We start from the raw sequence: 14,469 nt of genomic DNA, 5'->3' as shown, positions 1-14,469 counted from the left end.
ACGCACATTGGAAGCGTGTATTCGTCATCGCCATACTGCCGTATCACCCGGCCTGATGGTATGGGGTGCCATTGGTTACACATCTCGGTCACCTCTTGTTCGCACTAACGGCACTTTGAACAGTGGACGTTACATGTCAGATGTGTTACTACCCGTGGCTCTACCCTTCAGTTGATCACTGCGAAACCCTACATGTCAGCAGTATAATGCACGGCCGCTTGTTGCAGGTCCTGTACGGGCCTTTCTGGATACACAAAATGTTCGACTGTTGCCCTGGCCAGCACTTTCTCGAGAATTCTCATTAATTGACAAAGTCTGGTCAATGGTGGCCGAGCAACTGGCTCGTTACAATACGCCAGTCACTATTCTTGATGAACTGTGGTATCGTGTTGAAGCTGCATGGGCAGCTGTACCTGTACACGCCATCCAAGCTCTGTTTGACTCAACGCCCAGGCGCATCAATGCCGTTATTACGGCCAGAGGTGGTTGTTCTGGGTACTGATTTCTCAGGGTCTATGCACCCAAATTGCGTGAAAATGTAATCACATGTCGTGATGACTGGGTGTTGTGTGATGTCCTTAGGTTAGTTAGGTTTAAGTAGTTCTAAGTTCTAGGGGACTGATGACCATAGATGTTAAGTCCCATAGTGCTCAGAGCCATTTGAACCCTTTTGTAATCACATGTTAGTTCTAGCATAATATAATTGTCCAATGAATACCCGTTAATCATCTGCATTTCTTCTTGGTGTAGCAATTTTAATGGCCAGTAGTGTATGATGATAATTTAGGCATAGGTCTACGTAATTATATGGAATAGTAGCTGCATGTCTAAATCTAATGTGAGTTGACAGTATCTTCTGCTACACCTGAATCATATGATGTACTTACGTATCACTGGGGATGTTTACGCTGTGATCTGTCAGTTGAGAAGTAGTGATGAATGTGAGATCTTGTAATCGCTGCAATAATTTGTGTGTACATAACTGTTATTTTAAAATTAACATACCGACTTCTAATATAGATCGCGATACCAGCATGGACGTATATTGTATCTCACCAATTAGTGTACTGAAGGAGATGATTGTGTAATGATGTGAACGCAGAAATGTTGTTAGTCCATGTATTGGAAATTTTGGATGTAATTATGTGAGCTGTTATGTTATTTGCTGTATCCTTGTATATCAGGTCTCACCTTTTGCAGATTTGAAGATGGCAACAGACAACTGCCGAAATCAGTCATCTACATAAATAAATGATTTTATCGATCTTGGAAGCTGAAAATTTATTCAGTGTTCATAACACTACAGTTCGTTCCCAGGCTGAGGATGTCAGAAATGTATACGTTCATCTTGTAAAAAGAAACTTGGTCGAGATCTCGTCCGGAGTCCCTCCATCTGAAATTGCTTTAGCTGTAGAAATCTGGCTTTAATTCGCCGCACATCCATAGTCCACCGTAGTGGAGCTTGCCCAGAGATATCGAAAAGCTGAAGTAATACAGAGTAATAAAATTATTGGATCCGCCGGACGTCTGCCACCTTCACAACAGCAAAACACATGAGAACGTTACCAATTTGTGGTTTGGCTTGCAGTGTCCACCATTCCACAACAGACGATTTCCATTCTAAAGCACGAGAGCAAAGGACACATACTTCCTGAGCGACGACACAAAGGGAATGGTCTTGTAGACAGGCTATATTGAGCATCCAGGGAAGACGATACAATTTCAGCGGCTGCTGCACATAATTAAATATGACAGCTCAGGCACAATGATAAGGAAAACAGGCGTGTATCACGTCAACGTCCAAAAGCTGCCAGCACAAGGAATCAGAAAGGCAAAAGTGGTCAAGCTGATTGCTAGAGGTGGCAATGAAAAAAGTGTATCGGTCAAGTGTGGAATATTGCCAATCCCGCAAGTCAAGTAGGTGCAAGGAGTGCACCATGTCATCGAGTTCATCACTAAAACTAAAATTAGGGGATGATCCACCGGCCGGAAAACACAGATAAAATCACCACCCAATAGAATCTTTGTCGGGAATTTCAGAAGTAGGTAAATGGTTTCCTCCTTATAGAACAGCGAGCGTTCCATAGAACGACCGCAATGACAAGGAGCTTAGGGAAGACGTAAAGTGAGATCACAAAATGCACATCTCGTACACCTGCCCTCATCGAGAACTTCGAAATCTCGTAATGAAATTCCCTCCCTATAAAAGAAGACAATGCTCGCAGAAAGGTCGAAAGCCTCATTAAAAAAAGCAGAGAACGCAGAAAGGGTAAACAGATCAAATTACACTTCCTGCAAAAAAATAACGTCTGCAACAGAAGCATACATAAAATGTCGCAAAGCGGCGAGTTGGAGTTCAGAACCACTCCTGTTAATATTCAAAGTGAGAGAAGTATATGCTCGCATAGACAATTGAACCGGAGCAAAATCTACGAAATTACAAAACCATCATGTGAGGGAGCTGTGTACCAGTATTTATGGCAGACTCAATGGACTAAACGGAAGGAGAAAAAGTGTGAACATTTCCCCTAACTTCCAACTGTTATTTTTTCTTCTTCCGTGACGTGACTTCCTCAGGCTGGATACTTTGTTTCTGCTGTTGCGTTGATGACTGGATGTTGTGTGATGTCCTTAAGTTAGTTAGGTTTAAGTAGTTCTAAGTTCTAGGGGACTGATGACCATAGATGTTAAGTCCCACAGTGCTCAGAGCCATTTTTTTTGCTATTGCGTGGGTGGCTCATACAAAATTTCCATTTCAGACAGAGGGAGAGACCTCCGTTCCCCACTCGTGGACGAACAAGTATTCGTGTAAGGAGATTTGTTGAGTAACGTCTGGGTCTCACTGCTCTTCGGAGTCAATCAGGTTACGGTCAAGAGGTTGTGACACGGAGTCCACGATAGAAAGCGCAGACGTAGTTTGAGAAGCAGAGACAGTAGGAGAGGTTTCCGATAGAACAGGAGGAGACAAGTGGGGTCTCCGCCGACGGGGCCGGTCTCGATGACGGAAGAATCGCCTCGTGACTTATCAGCAACCACCTAATCTAGTGCGGAAGGTCCCATGGCGTTGTCAACCACAAATTCACGCCAGAGAGGGGAAGCCTTCAATGGAGGGCTATCGGAAGGGCGAGCCAAGGCAAATGGCTCGTCAACTGTATTGTTGTCCTACGTACTGCGACGCGTGTTTTCAATGAAGGGGCCGGCATAGTGTAGGGAGGGACGATCACGAGCTTTATTCCCTCAAACGTCCACTTTGCCCCTCGATAACCGTGGTTGGCTCAGCTGCAGAATCCTGTGGGAGAAGACCCGCTTAATTCAATTTTTTCCGCTGTTCGTAAGCCTGTTTCAATGCCACCAAATGTTTCAATATCATCACACGAAACAAACAATTGGTACGGTGGTGGCCCCTCCAATAACAAATAAAGCAGTTTCCTTCCTAGCAGGCATAAGTAATGTGAATCCAGTACCTGCAGGTGACAGGGAATATTTTTTTTAATCACCATTTCTACGAACCAAACACCACTACAGACCTGTAAGCGGTGCTGACCAGACTAGCGTTCTTCCGGAATATGTAATATATCCCGATAAGGACCTCATAAAACTGCCATCTACATCAGGTGGAAATTAAAACTGCGAACTTATAGAACCATGCTAGTGGAACCATCACAATGAGTAAAGGGCACCTGAGAACCGCGACATAATAGTATCCTGTCAACCTGCATCGGGTCGAGAAATGTAACAAAAAACGTGTAATTCCGAAACAAAGTATGCGGTATGCACCCGATCTCCAGTAACTTTAATATTGTCCGCCAACCAGCCATGTATCTTTACACAGCCAGGCCGCATGTGCCGTTTGGATTTCTCAAAACTGAAGCTGAGAATGCTTGTACGTGAAATGGGTATAGGAACCATGTCAAACATCGTGGTTCAAGACAACGCCACGTTAGGCAGGGCTGCAGGAACAACAGACGCTAGACGAGATACGGCAACGTGATGCGCGCAAGTAATCACGTGAGACTCAACCGACAACAAGGAAGACACACGGCGCTACTGTAGAAGACGGAACTAGGACAACTACTCGCCAGATACGTGAAGTGGGAATATGAGCTCTAGACTATGGGTGCACAGATTGCAGTGGAATAATTTGTTCGAAGCCAGACGAATAAAGCACATCATCTAAAAAATTCAAATGAAGGCGATGAATGTTCAAGGTCAAAAAGACGAGTTCTTGTTACAAAGGATGTCAGGTGGGTTTGCAACGTATCACCAATGTTATTTAGCTTATGTGACGAAGAAGCGATGTACGAAGTTAAGACTATTTATAAGGGGAATGAAAGTCCAAGGGAAGCGGATTAGAATGCTAACGTTTCCAGACGGCACAGTCGTCTGGCCAGCAGTAAGGGAGACTTAGAAAACTTATTGAAAGGAATCCGCCGAATATGGTTTAAGGATAACGCAAACTAAGTTGAAGATAATGAAGATTAGTATAAAGGAGAATAATAACTTGTTTAACATCTAAATTGGGAGCGACACAGTAGTACAAGAAATGAAAGAATTTTCTAGTATAGGAAGCAACATTATTCAGGATGGCTGAATCAGGGAAGTGAACCAAAACATTATGACCAGCTACTTAATTGTGTGTCCGTACACTTTCACGACGTAATACAGCAGCGATTCTGCGCAGGATGAATTAGACAAATTTTTGGTAGGTTTCTGGAGGTATGTGGCATCAGAGGCCTACACACAACTTACACAATCAACGTAAATACTGGACTGGTGATCTGTGAGCGTGTAGAGGGAGCGCGTTAGTGTCCCAGAGACGTTCCTTCGGGTCCAGATCAGGTGAATTGTGACTTCATTGCAATTCTTCTCAAACTACTGTGTTACGATTCTGACCTTGCGGCAGGGAGTTCTCCTGCTGGGCGATACGATCGCTGTCGTGGATGACATCAAGCACGAAGGGATGCAGATGGTCAACAATAATGTCCACCCTGTCCAAGTATGTCATGATGCCTTCGATTAACATGTAAGTCTAAGTGAATGTCCTCCATAGCATAATTCTGCCCCCATCGGCCTACTTCTTCGGCGCATTCATGGCTCGAGCAACCATTCGCCTGGGTGACACCGACCATTGACCTGCTGTAACAGGAAACGTGATTCAGCAGATTAGGCGACAAGTTTCCCTTGATCCACGGTCCAATCTCGATGACCTCATACCCACTGCAGTCGTAACTGGCAATGTCACTAGGCCAACATGGAAACACGTAGGTGAAGTCTGCTGTGATGTCCTGTATCAAACTATAAGCCCTGATCGGTGTGGTCTGAAACATTTGTTACTGCATTTATACTGTACTGTGTCGTCAGATCTGCCGCAGAAGGCCACCAGATCTGGTTTACAGAAAGGGAAGGCCTCCGACCTCCACTTTCTATGATGTCTACTCTTGATTTCACTATCTTTCAATCACTTTCCATAGATGCTCACAACAGTGGCACGCGGACAACCGACCAGCGTCGTCGTCACATGCTCCATCCTTGATCTGCGGTATAACAATCTGTCCTTTGTCTAAGTCACTTATGTCAATAGATTTCCCAATTCCTGGCCCTAATCGTCTCTAGAATGGTTCCCCATTTGTCTGCGCTCCGTTTGTATCCTTCCCTCGCAGCCTCAGCTTCCCACAACGCCACCAGGTGGTATTCAATCCCGAGTTCGGCAGATGTTCGTCAGTGTGAGTAGGAAGTGGATTGTCAATGGATAGAAAACTTCCTTCAATAAAAGTGCTGATCTATAGAAAACTAATACGAAACTAATAGTATTAAAAATTGTGGGTAATCTATTTATAGTTGTGAACCAAAATAGCATGATAAAAAGATTACCCAAAATTTTTAATATGATTAGTTTTATATCAGGTTCATACATGACTTGAATGGTTCACATCTTTTGCTATTGAACCCTTGCTTTTATTTGGCGACTAAACAGTACTTCATAGCTCGCTCACGCCATCTGCTGAGAGCTACGGACACTTCGCGCACGCTTCTGTGTGTTCCCGTACCCATATAATGTGCGTAGCCCACATATGAGCAAATAAACCACCAGCATGTTTACTTGCCACTGTATAAATACATGATGAAAGAACCCCAGGATGCCGCAAAGTTAATGTTTATTTAAGAACGAAACAAAAATGAAACACTGATCGAACAGAATCATTAGCAAAGTTGTTAATTACGAATACGCCGTAAGGCACAGACAAATGAAAAGACATTTGTTTGTACAGTTTTTTGTTTTAGACAGACACAGTCAGATTCTCTCGTATGTAGAAAGACGATGAAGATGTGCGATTTTAGATATGAAGTATTGCGAGCTCCAGATTATATGGAAAAAGAGTATCAAGTATTTTTTTATTTATTGAAGTAAGAGAAGAGGAAAATTACAGGAAGAGGATTTTCGTGATTACGACAAGTGCCGGTGTTCCCGGAGTCCGACGCCTGCAACTTCAACTAGAAGGTCAGCGAAGCCCGATTGCCAAGAAAAATTGAGATAAGCACAGACATTTTAACAACGCAATCATATTCAATTATAATTTATTAAAAAGAATTTTTTGTGTTCACTGGACTACACGGCATGCCTCAGCAAGGTATCTGTCGGCTTTTCTTTTTCTTTTTTCTTTTATTTCTTCGTGTTGTGTAATACATACACTCCTGGAAATTGAAATAAGAACACCGTGAATTCATTGTCCCAGGAAGGGGAAACTTTATTGACACATTCCTGGGGTCAGATACATAACATGATCACACTGACAGAACCACAGGCACATAGACACAGGCAACAGAGCATGCACAATGTCGGCACTAGTACAGTGTATATCCACCTTTCGCAGCAATGCGGGCTGCTATTCTCCCATGGAGACGATCGTAGAGATGCTGGATGTAGTCCTGTGGAACGGCTTGCCATGCCATTTCCACCTGGCGCCTCAGTTGGACCAGCGTTCGTGCTGGACGTGCAGACCGCGTGAGACGACGCTTCATCCAGTCCCAAACATGCTCAATGGGGGACAGATCCGGAGATCTTGGTGGCCAGGGTAGTTGACTTACACCTTCTAGAGCACGTTGGGTGGCACGGGATACATGCGGACGTGCATTGTCCTGTTGGAACAGCAAGTTCCCTTGCCGGTCTAGGAATGGTAGAACGATGGGTTCGATGACGGTTTGGATGTACCGTGCACTATTCAGTGTCCCCTCGACGATCACCAGTGGTGTACGGCCAGTGTAGGAGATCGCTCCCCACACCATGATGCCGGGTGTTGGCCCTGTGTGCCTCGGTCGTATGCAGTCCTGATTGTGGCGCTCACCTGCACGGCGCCAAACACGCATACGACCATCATTGGCACCAAGGCAGAAGCGACTCTCATCGCTGAAGACGACACGTCTCCATTCGTCCCTCCATTCACGCCTGTCGCGACACCACTGGAGACGGGCTGCTCGATGTTGGGGCGTGAGCGGAAGACGGCCTAACGGTGTGCGGGACCGTAGCCCAGCTTCATGGAGACGGTTGCGAATGGTCCTCGCCGATACCCCAGGAGCAACAGTGTCCCTAATTTGCTGGGAAGTGGCGGTGCGGTCCCCTACGGCACTGCGTAGGATCCTACGGTCTTGGCGTGCATCCGTGCGTCGCTGCGGTCCGGTCCCAGGTCGACGGGCACGTGCACCTTCCGCCGACCACTGGCGACAACATCGATGTACTGTGGAGACCTCACGCCCCACGTGTTGAGCAATTCGGCGGTACGTCCACCCGGCCTCCCGCATGCCCACTATACGCCCTCGCTCAAAGTCCGTCAACTGCACATACGGTTCACGTCCACGCTGTCGCGGCATGCTACCAGTGTTAAAGACTGCGATGGAGCTCCGTATGCCACGGCAAACTGGCTGACACTGACGGCGGCGGTGCACAAATGCTGCGCAGCTAGCGCCATTCGACGGCCAACACCGCGGTTCCTGGTGTGTCCGCTGTGCCGTGCGTGTGATCATTGCTTGTACAGCCCTCTCGCAGTGTCCGGAGCAAGTATGGTGGGTCTGACACACCGGTGTCAATGTGTTCTTTTTTCCATTTTCAGGAGTGTATTTTTATGAGAAAGCCGGTCACCAGTTTGACCATTTTTCGGTTACATTTCATTATATTTGTTTATTGGACACCGCGCAACATTTCCAAATATTTGAGGAAGGCAATTATTTTGTCGTGATCTCAGACAATTTAAAAATTTAACTGACAGTCAGATCAGGACGTGAATTACTTGAGGATGGCGTAAGTGCCTTGCCTCACCAGAGTACATGACAAATAGAGTAGGTAATAGGATATCTGGAGAAGTTAACGTCACTTTTAACTGGAGGCCACTCGACATTTAGGCCATCACCCAGCACACGCACACGAGCACACACAGACACACACACACACACACACACACACACACACACACACACACACAGACATTAGAGCATGTGCCAAGACCCTGAGAGGACAAGGTCAAATAAAACGGAGGAAATGTTCCACTGTAACGTAAATAGCACAATACCGGCGACCAAGTAATCAATGGATCTCATTGGTTCAAATAACAAGGGTTTAAATAAATTTGTCATTGAAACAAAGAGCTAATCAGCACCTTCCGACAGCATATGATTATCCAAATTTACTGCCTAAAAGTATTATGGCAAATTTATTTATTTTCTAAACTCTTAACAATTTCCGAGAGATAGACGGAACAATTCCTCTTGCCATTCCTAGGCATTCTTAGTTTGTTATTTTTATGTAAAGCCGCACATAAATCGAACCTCCGTAGTTTCAGGGAGGTGTTGTAATCTGTTTTCGAGAGAGTCTGCAGCACTACCATTTGCTAGCAGTGAAAGAGCCTTGTTCGGTTTTGGTTTGCGCCTGCTGTACCGTTAACTTGGGATAACTTGCACGCCCCTGCTCATCATAACGTTACATCCAAGCCACGCTGAGGACGCGTCAGTCGCTGAATATTAATTTGTCTTCCTGCACCAAGACACAGGTCTGAGCATGGAGTTAGCGGCTTAATTGTGTTACGCTCGTCAATAACAAAGTAAGCGGGGCACCTCGTTGCACGTTACCCTGGCACAGGAACTCGCGTGCTTTGGTAAGTCTCCAGTTTTCAGAAGAGTTGGATGGCTGTAGAGATTCACCAGAAAGTATCTGCTGTAATGTAACTTGCCTATGAAAGCCTGAAAAACTACCGACAAATTTCATAAAGTTTATTTGGCTCTAATAAGAAACGGGAATTTTTAGTTGGACGAAAATTGTAGGACGATAGGAGCGCTTCTCGTTGAACATTTTAATATAAAGTTAATCACATTAGTTCTCTTATTGACTTTATTACCGTATTTTGTGAAGATCAGTAAATTACATGTTCTATTTGTCAATCAGTACTTGGAATCTATGGAATACCTGGAATCAATAGAACACCTTTGTTGTTCTTTATACATTCCAGCTGCATAATCGTGTTGACTTAAATGTTCCTCACCTCTCTTTCTTCCCTTATTTCTCCTTGTTATTCCAACCTCTTTAGTTGCCTCAAGGACCCTCCCTCAGCTTTGATCACTCTCATTAATTGTTCAAAAAGATTTCAGACTTGCAGCCGGTCGTCATGAACTTCATTGCACGATATTTCTGCTGGACAACTACCAGCGATCTTCAGGTGAGCCGAACGAGGACTGACGAAGACGTCCTCCGCTCTAACTCATATAGTGCGCTGATAGTACTGCCGCGCATGCGTTGCAGTCGCGGAGACAGAAGGGCCACACCGCCCAGCGACAGTGCCCTCGCTAGTGGAACTGCAATACTCAGCTGCCGTCGGTATTGTCGCTGGCCGCAGCTATCGAAGCCTTCTGGCGTCTTCGTCACCAGCAAATTTCGGAGATGACGGGATTCAATGTGTTATTCAATTGGTAACCACTTACTCACTTACCTCCATGAACCGTGGACCTTGCCGCTGGTGGGGAGGCTTGCGTGCCTCAGCGATACAGATGGCCGTACCGTAGGTGCAACCACAACGGAGGGGTATCTGTTGAGAGGCCAAACAAACGTGTAGTTCCTGAAGAGGGGCAGCAGCCTTTTCAGTAGTTGCAGGGGCAACAGTCCGGATGATTGACTGATCTGGTCTTGTAACACTAACCAAAACGGCCTTGCTGTGCTCGTACTGCGAATGGCTGAAAGCAAGGGGAAACTACAGCCGTAATTTTTCCCGAGGGCATGCAGCTTTACTGTATGGTTAAACGATGATGGTGTCCTCTTGGGTAAAATATTCCGGAGGTATAATAGTCCCCCATTTGGATCTCCGGGCGGGAACTACTCAAGAGGACGTCGTTATCAGAAGAAAGAAATCTGGCATTCTACGGATCGGAGCGTGGAATGTCAGATCCCTTAATCGGGCAGGCAGGTTAGAAAATTTAAAAAGGGAAATGGATAGGTTAAAGTTAGATACAGTGGGAATTAGTGGAGTTCGGTGGCAGGAGGAACAAGACTTTTGGTCAGGTGAATACAGGGTTATAAATACAAAATCAAATAGGGGTAATGCAAGAGTGGGTTTAATAATGAATAAAAAAACAGGAGTGCGGGTAAGCTACTACAAACAGCATAGTGAACGCATTATTGTGGCCAAGATAGACACGAAGACCATGCCTACTACAGTAGTACAAGTTTATATGCCAACTGGCTCTGCAGATGATGAAGAAATTGATGAAATGTATGATGAGATAAAAGAAATTATTCAGGTAGTGAAAGGAGACGAAAATTTAATAGTCATGGGTGACTGGAATTCCAGAGTAGGAAAAGGGAGAGAAGGAAACGTAGTAGGTGAATATGGATTGGGGCTAAGAAATGAAAGAGGAAGCCGCCTGGTAGAATTTTGCACAGAGCATAACTTAATCACAGCTAACACTTGGTTCAAGAATCATAAAAGAAGGTTGTATACATGGAAAAAACCTGGAGATACTAGAAGGTATCAGATAGATTATATTATGGTAAGACAGAGATTTAGGAACTAGGTTTTAAATTGTAAGACATTTACAGGGGCAGATGTGGACTCTGACCACAATCTATTGGTTATGAACTGTAGATTAAAACTGAAGAAACTGCAAAAAGGTGGGAATTTAAGGAGATGGGACCTGGATAAACTGAAAGAACCAGAGGTTGTACAGAGTTTCAGGGAGAGCATAAGGGAACAATTAACAGGAATGGGGGAAAGAAATACAGTAGAATAAGAATGGGTAGCTCTGAGGGATGAAGTAGTGAAGGTGGCGGAGGATCAAGTAGGTAAAAAGACAAGGGCTAGTAGAAATCCTTGGGTAACAGAAGAAATATTGAATTTAACTGATGAAAGGAGAAAATATAAAAACGCAGTATATGAAGCAGGCAAAAAAGGAATACAAACGTCTAAAAATGAGATTCACAGGAAGTGCAAAATGGCTAAGCAGGGGTGGCTAGAGGACAAATGTAAGGATACTTGTATGAATATCAAGAGCTCAGATGGAAACCCAGGTCTAAGCAAAGAAGGAAAAGCAGAAAGGTGGAAGGAGTATATAGAGGGGCTATACAAGGGCAATGTACTTGAGGACAATATTTTGGAAATGGAAGAGGATGTGGACGAAGAGGAAAAGGGAGATATGATACTGCGTGAAGAGTTTGACAGAGGACTGAAAGACCTGAGTCGAAACAAGGCCCCGGGAGTGGACAACATTCCATTACCTAACTATCAGTTTAATAAGTCACTGCTGCAAAATACTAACGCGAATCCTTTACAGACGAATGGAAAAACTGGTAGAAGACGACGTCGGGGAAGATTAGTTTGGATTCCGCAGAAATGTTGGAACACGTGAGGCAATACTGACCCTACGACTTATCTTAGAAAATAGATTAAGGAAAGGCAAACCTACGTTTCTAGCATTTGTAGACTTAGACGAAGCTTTCGACAGCGTTGACTGGAATACTCTCTTTCAAATTCTAAAGATGGCAGGGGTAAAATACAGGGAGCGAAAGGCTATTTACAATTTGTACAGAAACCAGATGGCAGTTATAAGAGTTGAGGGGCGTGAAAGGGAAGCAGCGGTCGGGAAGGGAGTGAGACAGGGTTGTAGCCTGTCCCCGATGTTATTCAATCTGTATATTGAGCAAGCAGTAAAGGAAACAAAAGAAAAATTCGGAGTAGGTATTAAAATCCATGGAGAAGAAATAAAAATGTTTAGGTTCGCCGATGACATTGTAATTCTGTCAGAGACAGCAAAGGATTTGTAAGAGCAGTTGAACGGAATGGACAGTGTCTTGAAAGGAGTGTATAAGATGACCATCAACAAAAGCAGAAGGAGGACAATGGAATATAGTCGAATTAAGTCGGGTGATGGTGAGGGAATTAGATTGGGAAATGAGACACTTAAAGTAGTACAGGAGTTCTGCTATTTGAGGAGCAAAATAACTAGTTTTTAGGATGTGTAAGTCAGTTTCAATGTTTGTTGTGTGGTGGTTGTGTGATATCAGGTGGTCCGCAAATGTTGAGTGTGAGGTATTGCTTTTCAGTGCTCTGAGGTGTTCTGTATACCTGGTTCTGAAATTCCCGCATGTTTGGGCCACATATACAGATTGACAGTAGTGACAAGTAAGCTGGTATATACTGGACTGGCTGTATTTGTCGGTGTTGGTGATATTTCTTCCAAATCTGCTTTGTATTGTGTTATTGGTTCTGTATGCAATGTTGAGTCTTTGTTTCTATAGTATATTACCCACCCTGCGTGTGACTTTGTTGTTGTAAGTCATTATGTGCCATTTGTTGCTTACTGCTTGCTGATTTGTTGTGTGTTGTATTTGTTTTTGAGTGTTTTTCATCGTTATTGTAAGACGTCGTGGTCTCCTGACCTTCATTGCTTACATATTCCGCCCTCACAATCATATTCCACACATCAAGACGCTTCATTCGAACCCAAACTCGATAAGATAAAGTCAATGTTGTACGAATTCATGTAAACGATATGCAATTAACAAGTAAGCGCACTGTGGTTGAAATACTCGAGGCTGGCGTACACACATACATTCCAGACATGACGGTCTCAGAAGCCTTTAGTTTGGGAGAGAAACTGCACAAAGGGACACTGGTCCCTTCAGAGGACGACCCAGCCTATGTCGGCTGCTGACCCCCCATGTAGCAGACAGCGTGGGCCCTAGTGAAAAGGGAGAACAACCCCTTGTTCAGCTATATGCAGCTCGCTCACCACAGAAAATGCAGCCATCAGAACCAGTGTACAAGTTGTTCGGCACACCGTCGCGCCCCTACCCTTCAGTTGCGCGAAGGCTTAACAGCTCCACCTCAAGAAGGCAGGTAAGAGCACTTGAGAAGGAGAGGCTGTTTGAGACGCATCCTTCCCCACACTGCCTTTCACCAACCGAGAGCCCGCACAGTTCAAATTACGCTTCAAAGTAGGTCCACGTGAGAAGTTAACAGTACACCACGTGGTAGAAGTCTCGCTAAGTTTACGGAAATTACTAACGAGAGTGGGTCGGTTGTATGTTGGCTACTCTGCGTTGAACATAAAAGATTACCTGGCGGTGCCACGATGCACCAAGTGCCAGGACATAAATCATACTAATAAGTATTGTACGCAACCCGATGTCATATGCGGCAATTTTGGCCTGTCTGGACATATAAAGAAAGGCTGTCCTAATAAGGACAAAGCAGCAGTATGTGTACCATGCAGAAGACGAGGCCGTAAATGTGGTGGACCTAAAGATTGTCCAACCCACAAGATGTTCTTAGATAGACTTATACAAAGAACTGATTACGGAGATGTTTAAAATGGTACAAGTAAACGCAATGCGCAGCCAGATGGTTGCGCATGAGCTAAGGAAACTAGCGGAACAAGAACAAATAGATGTCCTTCTGGTACAAGAACCGAACTCCTGTGCGGGTCGAGTCCCTGGCTTTCCTGCAACAGCACAGGTGGTTTCCTCGGGTGGGAACCCCATGAGTGCAATTATAATATTGAACAAAACTATAAAAACTACGATATTAAGTCAATTCTGTACCGAGCATATTACGGTTGTACAACTCAATTTGTTGTCTTACAGTATGTACGTTGTTAACGTGTACTGCCAATTCAGACATGACATCAAGATTTATCTCGATCAGTTGCATTGGATACTAAGAGTTTTAGCTGAGCAGGCTATAATTGTAGCTCTAGATTCCAATGCAAAGTCCCCACTCTGGCACAGTGATGTACAGGACGGTAGGGGTGCGGAGCTTGTGATTTGATAATGGAAATGCACATGCATGTGCTAAACTTGCCTAGGTACCCCCCAACCTACTCAGGGAGGGCGGGAGCAACGTCAAAATTGATGTCACACTTGCAAGTGAGAGGGCAGCACCCCACGTCCATAACTGCAAGCAAGAGAACACTTGACTGTCAGTGATCATAACTGCA

The sequence above is a fragment of the Schistocerca serialis genome, chromosome 2 (assembly GCF_023864345.2).
Source record: "Schistocerca serialis cubense isolate TAMUIC-IGC-003099 chromosome 2, iqSchSeri2.2, whole genome shotgun sequence".
NCBI classification, from domain to species: Eukaryota; Metazoa; Arthropoda; class Insecta; order Orthoptera; family Acrididae; genus Schistocerca; species Schistocerca serialis.
Note: the sequence above shows the minus strand (reverse complement) of the source record.